General features: G+C 41.0%; 1 long non-coding RNA gene across 1 annotated transcript; it reads right to left on the bottom strand.

Annotated features, from left to right (window-relative positions):
- Positions 1–708: 708 nt before the first annotated feature.
- Positions 709–11,650, bottom strand: LOC110487414. The gene is made up of 3 exons (XR_005035728.1): positions 10,435–11,650; positions 1,632–1,767; positions 709–1,545 (listed from the first exon to the last, which is right to left on the bottom strand). It is a non-coding gene; the product is annotated as an uncharacterized LOC110487414 (long non-coding RNA).
- Between the last annotated feature and the right edge of the window lie 3,392 nt (positions 11,651–15,042).

The raw sequence follows: 15,042 nt of genomic DNA, 5'->3' as shown, positions 1-15,042 counted from the left end.
GCTAGGCTAATTTATCAAGAAAACTCAGTTAGCTGACTAACAACAACTTAAATATGAAATGAAAAGTAGATACGATATAAGTGTGTTGATTACACAGTGGCTGTACACCGACACAGTCCAAAAAACGTGGTGGACAGGGAGTTTAAAAAATGAACCCCAAAAGGTTCTTAGAGGAACCATGATAAGGGGTTCTTCAAATAACTTATAGGGGTTCCCACAAAAGGTTCTTCAAATAACTTAAGAGTTCCCCCACAGTTTCAATTTGAAGAACCTTTTGTGGGAATGTAGTGGAAATTTCCTGTATTTACCAAATCATGAGACCAAACCACCACACAAGTCAGAGTTATCATAAAGTCCATCTTTAATTATTATGAGCTCCATCACAACCCTGTGACTCTCAGATCAATTCAGTGTCTATAAATGAATTCTCTGCAAATGGCCACCACTATAGTACAACAAGATACGTTCTGATGAGAAGTAACTCACAAGCATATAATGAAAATAAAACATCTTATCGATGTTACCCAACTATTCTGATTCATCCCCAACAGGAACCCCAATAAGTTATTTGAAGAAGCCCTTATCATGGTTCCTCTAAGAACCTTTTGGGGATTCATTTTTTAAACTCCCTGTCCACCCTCCCTCCATTATACAAACATATTTTAATAATAATAGTAACAAAATTGACAATATTGATTTAAATAATTGTGTGTTTAATGGCACCACAAATGTGAATTAATATTTACAAAACAATTTACGAAACAAAACTGCAACATTTCTGCAGACATGTCAGACCATAATAAATAATACATTTACTTTGTAAACTGCTTTTCATGACATTTAAAACAATTCTAAAATAATGATGTACGATAAAAACAACATACATTAAAAATGAATCATAGGTAAACTAACAATATTGTAGACTTGATGCTAAATACAGATTTTTCAGCTTCAGTGTGTATATCGTATCCACTTAGTTATGTTAGGAAGTTTGCCATCTTTATGACCGGCCCTGGTAACTTCACCCCAACTTCTCTTCTCCCCAGAACACAGTAACTTAACAACATAAGTGTTTTTCTGACATTTTGGGGAAATTTAAGGGAAAATTAAAAATACAGCCATAGCAGAGCCCCAAGTCCCATGGGGACGTCCTCGAGGGCGCGGATGTTCTCCCCATCAAAGGCCAGTGGGATTTCACTCTCATGGTGAAATGGATTTCCGCCAATGTGCAGTAAAGGAGTGAAGAGCGGTGAAGATTAAGACTCAATCACACAAGTCTCATATCGCAGTCACACAATGCTATTTCCAAACATACCTAATCAATTAGGTATGTTTGTCAACAAAAGTAAGAAAAGATTAATACACATACAATTAACAAAGAACAGAACAAATGTTCAGCCGTAGTTTTATATAAGCATGCACACTTATGTTTATGAAGAAACAGATGATTGGTGCATAGGCATACCTTGTCATGGACATAAAGGCCACTGGGGTCCTCATTGAAGAGGTTGGGCAAGAGCAGAATCGCTGCTGTGGTCTCCAGTCCTAGTAAAGTAAAGCAATGATCTTACTACACTTGCTGATTCTATGACAAAATACATTAGAGAAAGGGAAGGAATAAGAGCAAATACCTCTTCTGTATTGTCCTTCAAGGACTGTCAAAATAGCAGGATGATGTCCTCACCCCTGCCTCGCCTCTCTACCTCTGCTAGGTCTTATCTTTTTGTCTATATCCATTCCATGGACTTGATTCCTTTCTGAGAAGATCTGAAAAGATAATTTGCACACATTTGTATGCTAATAGATTTCAGTTTATATTGACTGCCATGTAGGTTAAATGTACACTTCAAATGCAGCTGTCCTACAACATATCTGTTCCTTCTTCTTGATCCCAATTGCATTGTGTCCATGTTCTGTCCTATAAGAATTTCAAAGGAAGAGAAAATGTGTCAAAGAATAGTCTTACAAGCATTAAAACATATATATAATAAATAAATATTGAAAGATAAATGGCATCAACATACAATGTAATGCAAAATAGAAGAACATATTGGAGAAAACACTAGCCAATACAGTACTGCCACACAGTAACAGTTCTCTGCTGCCACTGACTGGAACAAACTGCAAAAATCACTGAAGCTGGAGATTCCCATCTCCCTCACTAGCTTTAAGAACCAGCTGTCAGAGCAGCTCACAGATCACTGCACATGTTCATAGCCCATCTGTATACTGCCCATCTATCTACCTCATCCCCATACTGCATTTATTTATTTTGCTCCTTTTGCACCACAGTATCTCTACTTGCATATCCATCTTTTACACATCTACCATTCCAGTGTTTAATTGCCATATTGTAATTACTTCGCCACCATGGCCTATTTATTGCCTTAACTCCCTTATTTGACCTAATTTGCGTTAACTGTATATAGACTTTGTTGTCTTTTTTTGTACTGTATTATTGACTGTATGTTTTGTTCATTCCATGTGTAACTCTGTGTTGTTGTATGTGTCGAACTGCTATGCTTTATCTTGGCCAGGTTGCAGTTGGAAATGAGAACTTGTTCTCAGCTAGCTGACCTGGTTAAATAAAGGTGAAATTAAAAATTAAAAATAAACAAACTGCCATACAGGCCTAATATCACATTTCAAGATATCTGTGTACAGAAATTGTTCAATATTTTATTAGGCTGGCTTGAAAGATTATACACAACATTTTGCTGCATGGCAATACTGTGTTTGGATTCCAAAGGGCATTTATACAAAAGAGGTAGTCGAGATTCTGTATTAATACCATTATGCATTTGAATCCAATCTACAGCTACCATCTAAGATATGAATTTCCCTCCACAAAGGGGCGGACATGTAACGCTTCCAAAATGGGATAGCATTGTCCATGTAACGCTTCCAAAATGGGATAGCATTGTCCATGTAACGCTTCCAAAATGGGATCGTATTGTACATGTCACATTTCCAAAATGGGATAGCATTGTCCATGTAACGCTTCCAAAATGGGATAGCATTGTCCATGTAACGCTTCCAAAATGGGATAGCATTGTCCATGTAACGCTTCCAAAATGGGATAGCATTGTCCATGTAACGCTTCCAAAATGGGATAGCATTGTCCATGTAACGCTTCCAAAACGGGATAGCATTGTCCATGTAACGCTTCCAAAATGGGATAGTATTGTCCATGTAACGCTTCCAAAATGGGATAGCATTGTCCATGTAACGTTTCCAAAATGGGATCGTATTTTACATGTCACATTTCCAAAATGGGATAGAATTGTCCATGTAACGTTTCCCAAAATGGGATAGTATTGTCCATGTAACGCTTCCAAAATGGGATAGTATTGTCCATGTAACGTTTCCAAAATGGGATAGTATTGTACATGTAACATTTCCAAAATGGGATAGTATTGTACATGTAACGTTTCCAAAATAGGATAGTATTGTACATGTAACGTTATGCCCCCTTGTGTGTTAATAGTATTGCATGCTGTAGCAGGCTATATAAAAAGGAAGACCTCCACTGACGATTCGTTGTAACATCTCATCTGGACAGCTCACCGTTAGTTAGTTAGTCAACGTTAGCTAGTTCATTATCACAAAAGTGAGAACTGCTCTAGATTGGAAACTTACATTAATGAAGTGTAACACCATGTTGGCTTTATGGAAACGATATACAATATTTAGGAAAGAATATAGTTGAGGGAAATAATCCAAACCTAGTTGTGCCTAGTTAGGACATAACATTATCTAGCTAGATAACGGTACTGTACTGTAGCTCATACAACGCCGACGGTCAAACCCGGCTTTCTAATATTTACGGTAATTAACTATAGTAATGTTATGGAAGATATTCACAGAAAACCATAATTTTCTTTGCTATTCATTATTAGTATGTTATTAAATTATCATTCTAAATTATGTCGATACATATTCAGAGGCAAACATCAACCCAACTTAACCTTTTTAACTTGTTGTCGCATCCAAACTTGTCACCATCGTTTTCATTTGTAATTGCGAAGTTCCCGGAAGAAGTCCAGCAACAACGGAGGTTCCTCGATGAACCCACCTTCTAACAAGTTCTTTGAAGAACCTTGTTACGAATCCCTTTTGGCCCGACAGTCTAGGGGGGGGATGGTAGTGAGACCCGTAACATAACTCATGTAGATTATAATTGTGACTAAGTGTGAACGAAATAACCACGACAGTTCTAACTAGTGTTTTTAACAAAGTTCACCTACGGGTAGTGTATGCCCATGGGCGACTTGTCTTGGTTTCCCCCTGTTCCCACCAGCAACAAACAAACACCATAACCAAAACAATACTCACAGGAGATGACAAAGTGCTTTGGAGGTGCTCAAACAAAAGAAGAGGTTATTACACAGAGAGCGAGTCAAACACAGATCTCTACCAACATGGCATTAACAAAGAGATTGAGCTACTGAAATCTATAAAGAACAGAGCTCTACCAACATGGGATTAACAAAGAGATTGAGCTACCGAAATCTATAAAGACCAGAGATCTACCAACATGGCATTTACAAAGAGATTGAGCTACTGAAATCTATAAAGAACAGAGCTCTACCAACATGGGATTAACAAAGAGATTGAGCTACTGAAATCTATGAAGAACAGAGATCTACCCACATGGCATTAAAGATCAAAGATTGAGCTCCTGAGCAAACAAATGATGGGGTTTTTAAACCATGGGGAAGGAACTGTGATAGGGTAGGAAACAGGAGGAGGTGTGTCTTCTGATTGATGGGTTGATTGTTGACTGATTGGGGAGTGATGATGTTCACCTGTGAGGGGAGACAGAGAGAAAAGAAACACACAGGATACACACACACACAGGATAATGGTATCCGTAACAAACCTTTTGGGGCTGTTTTTCATTGACCAAGAACCCTACGCTTCTTAGGGGATCTGAGAACAACTCCAGTTGAACCCTTCATTTTTAGAGTTGTAGTCGGCTCTAATTACTCTCAGATTCAAAACATGCTGATTAGCATCAACGATCAAGTCAGCTGCTGCTTCTCCAATACAGTATGAGGTGAGACGGTGAACTGACGTTGAACCGGGCAGTCAGCTGCTGCAGCTCCAATACAGTATGAGGTGAGACGTGAACCGGGCAGTCAGCTGCTGCTCCAATACAGTATGAGGTGAGATGGTGAACTGATGTTGAACTGGGCATGTACTATGAGTCAAACAATTCAAATCAAATTTTATCTTACAGTGAAATGCTTACTTACAAGCCCCTAACCAACAATCAATACAGTTTTAAAAAGTACAAATAAGAATAGAAAATAAAAGGAACAAGTAATTAAAGAGCAGAAGTAAAAAAATATCTAGACTATATAGAGGGGGTACCGGTACAAAGTCAATGTGCGGGGGCACCGTTTAGTGGAGGTAATTGAGGTCATATGTACATGTAGGTAGAGTTATTAAAGTGACTATGCATAGATAACAGAGAGTGGAGGGGGGGGGGCTTCCTCTGACACTGCCTATGATAGAGGTCCTGGATTGCAGGAAGCTTGGCCCCAGTGATGTACTGGGCTGTACGCACTACCCTCTGTAGTGCCTTGTGGTCGGAGGCAGAGAAGTTGCCATACCAGGCAGGGATGCAACCAGTCAGGATGCTCTCGATGGTGCAGCTGTAGAACCTTTTGAGGATCTGAGGACCCATGCTAAATCTTTTTAGTCTCCTGAGGGGGAATATGTTTTGTCGTGCCCTCTTCATGACTGTCTTGGTGCTTGGACCATGATAGTTTGTTAGTGATGTGGACACCAAGGAACTTGAAGCTCTCAACCTGCTACACTACAGCCCTGTCGATGAGAATGGGGGCATGCTCGGTCTTCCTTTTCCTGTAGTCCACAATCATCTCCTTTGTCTTGATCACTTTGAGGGAGAGGTTGTTTTCCTGGCACCACACCTCCTCCTTATAGGCTGGCGCGTAGTTGTTGGTGATCAGGCCTACTGTTGTGGCATCGGCAAACTTAATGATGGTGTTGGAGTCGTGCCTGGCCATGCAGTCATGAGTGAACAAGGAGTACAGAATGGGACTGAGCACGCACCCCTGAGGGGCCCGTTCATTGAGGATCAGCGTGTTGTTACCTACCCTTAAAAAACATGAGCTGGCGCACACCTAGAAAAATAGTTTGTGTGGAGGTGCTGACTAATGGAGAATAAACTGTAAACTATCAACATAAAGTCACACACTCCATGTATAAACTCCCAGCAATTTAATTAATTTAACCTCTTGAAGCTAGGGGGCACAATTTTCATTTTTGGAAAAATAACGTGCCCAAAGTAAACGGCCTATTTCTCAGGACCAGATGCTAGAATATGCATATAATTGACAGCTTAGGATAGAAAACACTGTAAAGTTTCCAAAACTGTAAAAACATTGTCTGTGATTATAACAGAACTGACATTGAAGGCGAAAGCCTAAGAAAAATCCAATCAGGAAGTGACTCATGTTTTGAAACCGTTGTGTTCCTATGCACCCCTAATGGCCATTGAAAGGGATATCAACCAGATTCATTTTCTACGTATTCCCGAAGGTGTCTACAGCATTTTGACATAGTTTCACGCCTTTATGTTGAAGAATGAGCGTAAACGACTACATTGCGTAAGTGGCCAGCTGAGGGCTCTCAACCGTAGCAAACAGACAAACGAGACGAACCGTAGCCATTTCAAATGTCAACTTCAACGGGCTAGGGACGTCCCAAGGATGTATCTCTACCTGAAAATACATGATCTAAGTAATTGATAGTTGGTATTCAGCAGTCATTAAGCCTTTTGTCAGACAGCATAGACAGCAGCTCTACCCCGGCCTGCTAACTGCTAGCTTGCCCCGGTCTACTAGCTGCTAGCTTGTTTAACCACGGCCTACTAACTGTTAGCTTGTTAGCATCGGCCTGCTAATTGTCTGAATCGCCGTATCAGCCCAACCACTCACTGGACCCATATGTTCACTTGGCTACGCATGCCTCTCTCTAATATCTATATGCCTCATCCGTTTCTGTCCTGGTTAGTGATTACTGTCTTATTTCACTGTAGAGCCTCTAGCCCTGCTCAATATGCCTTAACCAACCATGTTGTTCCACCTCCTACATATGCGATGACATCACCTGGTTTAAACATCTCTAGAGACTACATCTCTCTCATCATTACTCAATGCCTAGGTCTACCTCCAATGTACTCACATCCTACCTTACCTTTGTCTGTACACTATGCCTTGAATCTATGCTATCGTGCCCAGAAACCTACTCCTTTTACTCTCTGTTCCGAACGTGCTAGACGGCCAGTTCGTATGGCCTTTAGCCGTACCCTTATCCTACTTCTCCTCTGTTCCTCTAGTGATGTGGAGGTTAATCCAGGTCCTGCAGTGCCTAGCTCCACTCCCACCCCGAGGTGCTCTCATTTGTTGACTTCTGTAAACGTAAAAGCCTTGGTTTCATACATGTTAACATTAGAAGCCTACTCCCTAAGTTTGTTTTACTCACTGCTTTAGCACACTCTGACAACCCATATGTCTTAGCCGTGTCTGAATCCAGGGTTTAGGAAAACCACCAAAAACCCTGAAATCTCCATAGTTAACTATAACGTTTTCTGCCAAGATAGAACTGCCAAAGGGGGTGGTGTTGCAATCTACTGCAAAGATAATAATACAGAACTCTGCAGGCTATCTAAGTCTGTACCCAAACAATTTGAGCTTCTACTTCTAAAAATTCACCTTTCCAGAAACAAGTCTCTCTCACTGTTGCCGCCTGCTATAGACCTCCCTCTGCCCCCAGCTGTGCCCTCGATACCATATGTGAATTGATTGCCCCCCATCTATCTTCTGAGCTCGTGCTACTAGGTGACCTAAACTGAGACATGCTTAACACCCCGGCCATCCTACAATCTAAGCTTGATGCCCTCAATCTCACACAAATTATCAATGAACCTAAAAGGTACAACCCCAAATCAGTAAACACGGACACCCTCATAGATGTCATCCTAACTAACTCGCCCTCCAAATACACCTATGCTGTTTTCAATCAAGAACTCAGCGATGACTGCCTCATTGCCTGCATCCGTAATGGGTCTGCGACCAAACGACCACCCCTCATCACTGTCAAAAGCTCCCTGAAACACTTCTGCGAGCAGGCCTTTCTAATCGACCTGGCCGGGGTATCCTGGAATGACATTGACCTCATCCCGTCAGTAGATGATGCCTGGCTATTCTTTCAAAGTGCCTTCTTAAATAAGCATGCCCCTCTCAAAAAATTTAGAACTAGGAATAGATATAGTCTGTGGTTCACTCCAGACCTGTCTGCCCTTGACCAGCACAAAAACATCCTGTGGCGTTCTGCATTAGCATCGAATAGCCCCCTTGATATGCAACTTTTCAGGGAGGAACAAATATTCACAGGCAGTTGGAAAAGCTAAGGCAAGCTTTTTCAAACAGAAATTTGCATCCTGTAGTACTAACTCAAAAAAGTTCTGGGACACTGTAAAGTCCATGGAGAATAAGAGCACCTCCTCCCAGCTGCCCGCTGCTCTGAGGCAAGGAAACACTGTCACCACCGATAAATCCACTATAATTGAGAATTTCAATAAGCATTTTTCTACGGCTGGCCATGCTTTCCACATGGCTACCCCTACCCCAGTCAACTGCCCGGCATCCCCCACAGCAACCCGCCAAAGACCCCACCATTTATCCTTTACCCAAATCCAGATAGCTGATGTTCTGAAAGAGATGCAAAATCTGGACCCCTACAAATCAGCTGGGCTAGACAATCTGGACCCTCTCTTTCTAAAATGATCTGCCGAAATTGTTGCAACCCCTATTACTAGAAAGCTAACGTTTAAGTTCCTTGCTCACTACATGAGAACATATGAAAGCTGCTGGTTCCTTTTAACATGAGTCTTCAATATTCCCAGGTAAGAAGTTTTAGGTTGTAGTTATTATAGGAATTATAGGACTATTTCTCTCTATACTATTTGTATTTCATATACCTTTGACTATTGGATGTTCTTATAGGCACTTTAGTATTGCCAGTGTAACAGTATAGCTTCCATCCCTCTCCTCGCCGCTACCTGGGCTCGAACCAGGAAAACAATGACAACAGCGTTACCCATGCAGAGCAAGGGGAACGAAGCAGCGTCGAAGCAGCGTTACCCATGCAGAGCAAGGGGAACAACTACTCCAAGTCTCAGGGCAAGTGACGTTTGAAACGCTATTAGCGCGCACCCCGCTAACTAGCAAGCCATTTCACATCAGTTACACCAGTCTAATCTCGGGAGTTGATAGGCTTGAAGTCATAAACAGCGCAATGCTTGACTCACAACGAAGAGCTACTGGCAAAACTTACGAAAGTGCTGTATGAATGAATGTTTACATGCCTGCTTCTGCCTACCACCGCTCAGTCAGATACTTAGATACTGTATGCTCAGTCAGATTATATGCAACGCGGGACACGCTAGATAATATCTAGTAATATCATCAACCATGTGTAGTTAACTAGTGATTATGATTGATTGATTGTTTTTTATAAGTTAAGTTTAATGCTAGCTAGCAACTTACATTGGCTGACTGCATTCGCATAACAGGCAGGCTCCTTGTGGAGTGCAACGAGAGGCAGGTTGTTATAGCGTTGGACTAGTTAACTGTAAGGTTGCAAGATTGGATCCCCCGAGCTGACAAAGTGAAAATCTGTCATTCTGCCCCTGAACAAGGCACTTAACCCATAGTTCCTAGGCCATCATTGAAAATAAGAATGTGTTCTTAACTGACTTGCCTAGTTAAATAAAGATTAAATATAGGTGCAAAAAATTAAAACAATAACAAATCGTCCAAATCGGTGTCCAAAAAGAACGATTTCCAATTGATATGAAAAATTGAAATCGGCCCTAATTAAATCGGCCATTCCGATTAATCGGACGACCTCTAGTTCAAACAATAACACATCTGTCATTCCACCACTGTTTTGGTAATAAGATGATTATGGGGTTGGAGAAATGTTACTACAGACAGACAGACCTATGGATGCCAATCCTGGCCTATCTTGGCTAGGTCGCAGTTGTAAATGAGAACTTGTTCTCACCTAGCCTACCAGGGTTAAATAAAAGTGAATTAAAAAAGGAATGACCATCCATGATATCAACATTATAGTTTTAACCACATTGCGGTTATACAGTGTTGATTTACATTGTTTCTAAACATTAGAGTAAAAAAAGCTTATTTGGGGTTCTGATGGGGTACAACAGTTGAACTAAGATTATGAGGCATGCTTTATATTCTTAAAGAATCAATGGCTATAAAATAAATAATTAAAAAGTCAAAATATGGATGTAGCAATTGCAGATTTCCACTTTAACACCACGCATCAGTTCAACGACTGCAGAGTTTGTGCCTCTGTATTTAAGACAGTACTTACTAGTGTTAATCTGGGAACGGTTTCTCAAAACCATCTTATGGCTAAATTCATCATTAGAACCATTGGATGCCTTAAGATGCGTTTGGGAAACGGGGACCAGAAATCCAGTTTCCTCCTCCTTTATCGATGTAACAGTCATCTCTCACTCCTCCTCTTTCACTCCATAAACTGCATCCCCCTCTCCTTTTATTGTAACATCCTCCTCCTCTTTCACTCTGAACGCCGTCTTCCTCTTCTTTCACAGTAACAGCCTCACCCTCTACTTCTTGTTTCACTGTGATATCCTCCTCTTCTAAAGCAGGAGAGTAGCTTAGTGACCGCATGGTCAGGGATGTTAGCTAGCTAGGCTAATGCTAACTTAACCAGCCCGCTAGCTGACTAATAACAACACTGTAAATATTAAAATAAATCGGATAACTAACTAGATGGCAGAAGTGGGATTAAAACACAGTAACTAATAATCACTAAAGCGTCTAAAGCGCTTTATTGGTTCGGCTATTTTGTCTAGCAAGCTACCGAGGTGTCTGACGAACTGTTGCTGCTGCTGAAAGAATCGTTCCGTCCACTAGATTACACGTCACACCAGCAGCATTGCCTTAAATTCCCACACCGCCATCTGCTGACTGGAGTGGGTAACGCAGTTGAGTAAAATTTGTATTTTATTTTCAGACAAAAAGTTAAAGGGTAGGAATCAGAGACGACGCTAGTGCTAAAATATTAATTAGCCCCCCCTAAATAAATGAATACCAGTCAATATATTTTTTCTGTGATTTCTTTTTTTCGTTAACCGTTCCATCACATCGCATCTTCTTACCGGACCGACACTAGGACCGGGGGAGGCTGCTGCTGCACTAGTGACTGTTAGACTGTCTTCAGCAAAGGTGGCGGACAGAAATACTAGGAGAGAGGGGTACCCCTACACAGAACTGAACTGGATCATAGATGGCGGACAGAAATACTAGGAGAGAGGGGTACCCCTACACAGAACTGAACTGAATCTAAGATGGCGGACAGAAATACTAGGAGAGAGGGGTACCCCCACACAGAACTGAACTGGATCAAAGATGGCGGACAGAAATACTAGGAGAGAGGGGTACCCCTACACAGAACTGAACTGGATCAAAGATGGCGGACAGAAATACTAGGAGAGAGGGGTACCCCTACACAGAACTGAACTGGATCAAAGATGGCGGACAGAAATACTAGGAGAGAGGGGTACCCCTACACAGAACTGAACTGGATCAAAGATGGCGGACAGAAATACTAGGAGAGAGGGGTACCCCTACACAGAACTGAACTGGATCATAGATGACAGAAATACTAGGATGGAAGCAAATGTAAGGGATTATAACATAACTAATTATGCAAAAAACATGTACAGTTGACAGGAATGTTAGTTAATGTAGAGACAAACGATTATGCATTTTTTTTAAATCATAGTTCATTTACGAAAATCTAATTCCAGATGACGCTGTGTCTGCATGTATGTATTATAATTATACACTTCAACAGTATTTACCAATCTTGGTCCTGGGACATCAATGGTTACACATTGTAACTAATAGACTAGAAACAGGATTTAACCAGTTAATTCATATATACAGAAATATAATTTTAAAAAACAGTACACTACACTTCCTATGCATCATGTAAATACTCTTAACACCGGTTCATCTCAATATCTAATTTCCTTCATCTGCATTGATCTGATAAACACGGGACAGGTGGAGTATTTCATCACATTACACTTCATTTCAACCAGTAGAGAATGTGAAACGCTTTATTGAAAAGCTCATTATCCAAGTGTTATAAACACAAGTTCAATCTGTACTTCAATGCACATCTGTTGTGCATTATAAAAACAGAGGAAGGAAGAGGAGGTGGTGGGAGAGGTGTTAAAGACAGAAAGGGAAAGAGGTAAACACATAGGAGCAGGGAAGGCAGCACATGATTAATGAATCACAGTGCTACCTAAATATTCTCTCAGTTCATCACAATTACATAATAGTGTCTCACGTCGACCCAAAGGTTATCTTAAAAGCAGGTGAGGTGGCGATGATGAGACTGGGGGTTGGAATCCTCTCACAAATCTGCAGACGAGAGACAGATGAAGAGAGAGAGCATGTTTAAGCCTTGTGTTTTTATTTTTTATTCTAACATTGTTAGTCATCAATCAGGAGGTGAAATGCAAAACTGACCTTGGATCATTGCATCTGGGACTACTGCATCTATCTGTATTTCAATGTAAAGCATCTCTTTAATAATACTTCCTGTATAATATAAACTGACCTGGGATCATTAACTCTGGGACTACTGCATCTCTATCTCTATTTCAATGTAAAGCATCTCTTTAATAATACTCCCATTTGACCGGACCATGTGACCTCTCACCTCTGATCATGCCCTCTATGTAGCCAGTTCAGATGCAGGAGGGGTTCACCGACAAGCTGATATAACCTAGAGGATTTAGGGAGAAGGGGGAGAGGGAGGAATGAAGGAGAGAGACTGTTATTGAGAAAATAAGGTAGTTAAAGCGACAGTGTTCAACAGGAATCTGTGTGTGGCCTCATCTGGTGTCCACACCACACTAAGTGGCTGCAGAGGACTTTATGCTGAAAAACATGAATGGGCAAACAATATAGCGTAGTTATAGAAATAATGAAGTGTCTTACTATTCTCCATGGTTGGCCCTCTTGCCTATTCTTTGAAGGTGGAAGGAGCCACAGTTAAACACCTGAACCTGCTTACTGCACAACACCATCCATCAATCAGATTGATACATGAGTGTGTAGGTGTGGGTTATAGGGTGTCTAATTGTTCTACATTTTTTCAATATGGGTGATTTAAAATAGCCTGTTTTGTTTTTTGCTCAGACACCACACCCTTACCTAAACATTACCCTCACATGAGAAGTAGAAATCAAAGCGAGAGAAACTGTGAATTGAATATCTGCAGTTGATATAGCTAAGTAAATGGAAGAATACTCTTATTGCAATGTGAATGGCTCTTAAAATAGCCTTTGGTTGTGCATAGTGTAGTCTATGGTGTTGCCAGGGAACAGCACCCTCTTTGAAGAAGTAGGAGGTGAAGATCTCCTGCAAACGGATTGCCTCTCTTGCTGCATTGTTGAACCCCATCCTTGAAACATCCTGCAGAGCAGCAGACTTCTCCTCTGGGACATGGAGGCGAGCTGCAGATCCCCTGCTGGTCCGTGTGTCCATCCTCATGAAATTACGCAGGACACAGGTAGCTTTCACACACCTGAATCCCTCCAGGAGGCAGTCCCAGATGACCCTGGTCACCCAACCTTGCAGTGCCCTACACGGTAACTGTAGGAAATCATTTTGAAGGACTCTCCAGTTACAAGGTATCTGTAGGAATATGGAAGACAATGTAATTATTAGACTGTTACATCACCAGGTCATTGTGGATTACTAAAGTATAATATTCCTGATAACAAATCATGATAACATTGGATTGATAGATGCATGGTCACACATATGAGCATGTGTAGCATGTGACAAAATAGCTTGCTAGACAAAATAGCCGAACCAATAAAGCTCTTTAGACGCTTTCGTGTATATTAGCCACTGTGTTTTAAACCCACTTCTGTCGTCTACTTAGTTATCCTATTTAATTTCATATTTACGGCGTTGTTATTATTCAGCTAGCGGGCTGGTTAAGTTAGCATCAGCCTAGCTAGCTAACATCCCCGACCATGCGGTCACTAAGCTACTCTCCTTCTAATGAGGAGGAAGATATCACAGTAAAACAAGAAGTAGAGGGTGAGGCCGTTACTGTGAAAGAAGAGGAAGATACAGTTTATGGCGTGAAAGAGGAGGAGGAGGAGATGACGGTTACATCGAAAAAGGAGGAGGAAACTGGATATCTGGGCCCGGTTTCCCAAACGCATCTTAAAATTATTAAGGCATCCAATGGTTCTGACGATGAACTTAGCCATAAGATGGTTTTGAGAAACCGTTCCCTGATTAACACTAGTAAGTACTGTCTTAAAAACAGAGGCACAAACTCTGCAGTTGTTGACCTGATGTTTGGTGTTAAAGTGGAAATCTGCAATTGCTACATCCATATTGTGACTTTTAAATTATTTATTTATTTATGGCCATTGATTCTTGAAGAATATAACACATGCCTCATGAGCTTAGTTCAACTGTTTTACCCCATCAGATCCCCAAATAAGCTTTTTTTTGACTCTGTTTAGAAACAATGTAAATCAACACTGTATCGCCTCAACATGGTTAAAACTATAATGTTGATATCATGGATGGTCAGTCCTCGCATCCATAGGTCTGTAGGTCTGTAGTTAAATTTCTCCAACCCCATAATTATTGTATTACCAAAACAGTGGTGGAATGACAGATTTGTTATTGTTTGAACTGCAGATTGCTGGATTGTATGTTTTTTTTAAACAGCAACAAAATGACTGCCCAGAGACTTGGTTTGGTGAACAGCTGAGGGATGGGGGAAGGAGAAGTGTAACTACTCTCAAATTCAAAGAGAAAGCTATTGTAGCAACCGTAACCCAACACCTAGCTATTGTAGCAACTGTAACCCAACACCTAACCCAACACCTAGCACCTAACCCAA

This window comes from Oncorhynchus mykiss, chromosome 13 (genome assembly GCF_013265735.2).
Source record: "Oncorhynchus mykiss isolate Arlee chromosome 13, USDA_OmykA_1.1, whole genome shotgun sequence".
NCBI lineage: Eukaryota > Metazoa > Chordata > Actinopteri > Salmoniformes > Salmonidae > Oncorhynchus > Oncorhynchus mykiss.
The sequence above is the reverse complement of the archived record's forward strand: the minus strand, read 5'-3'. Positions and strand labels throughout refer to the sequence as shown.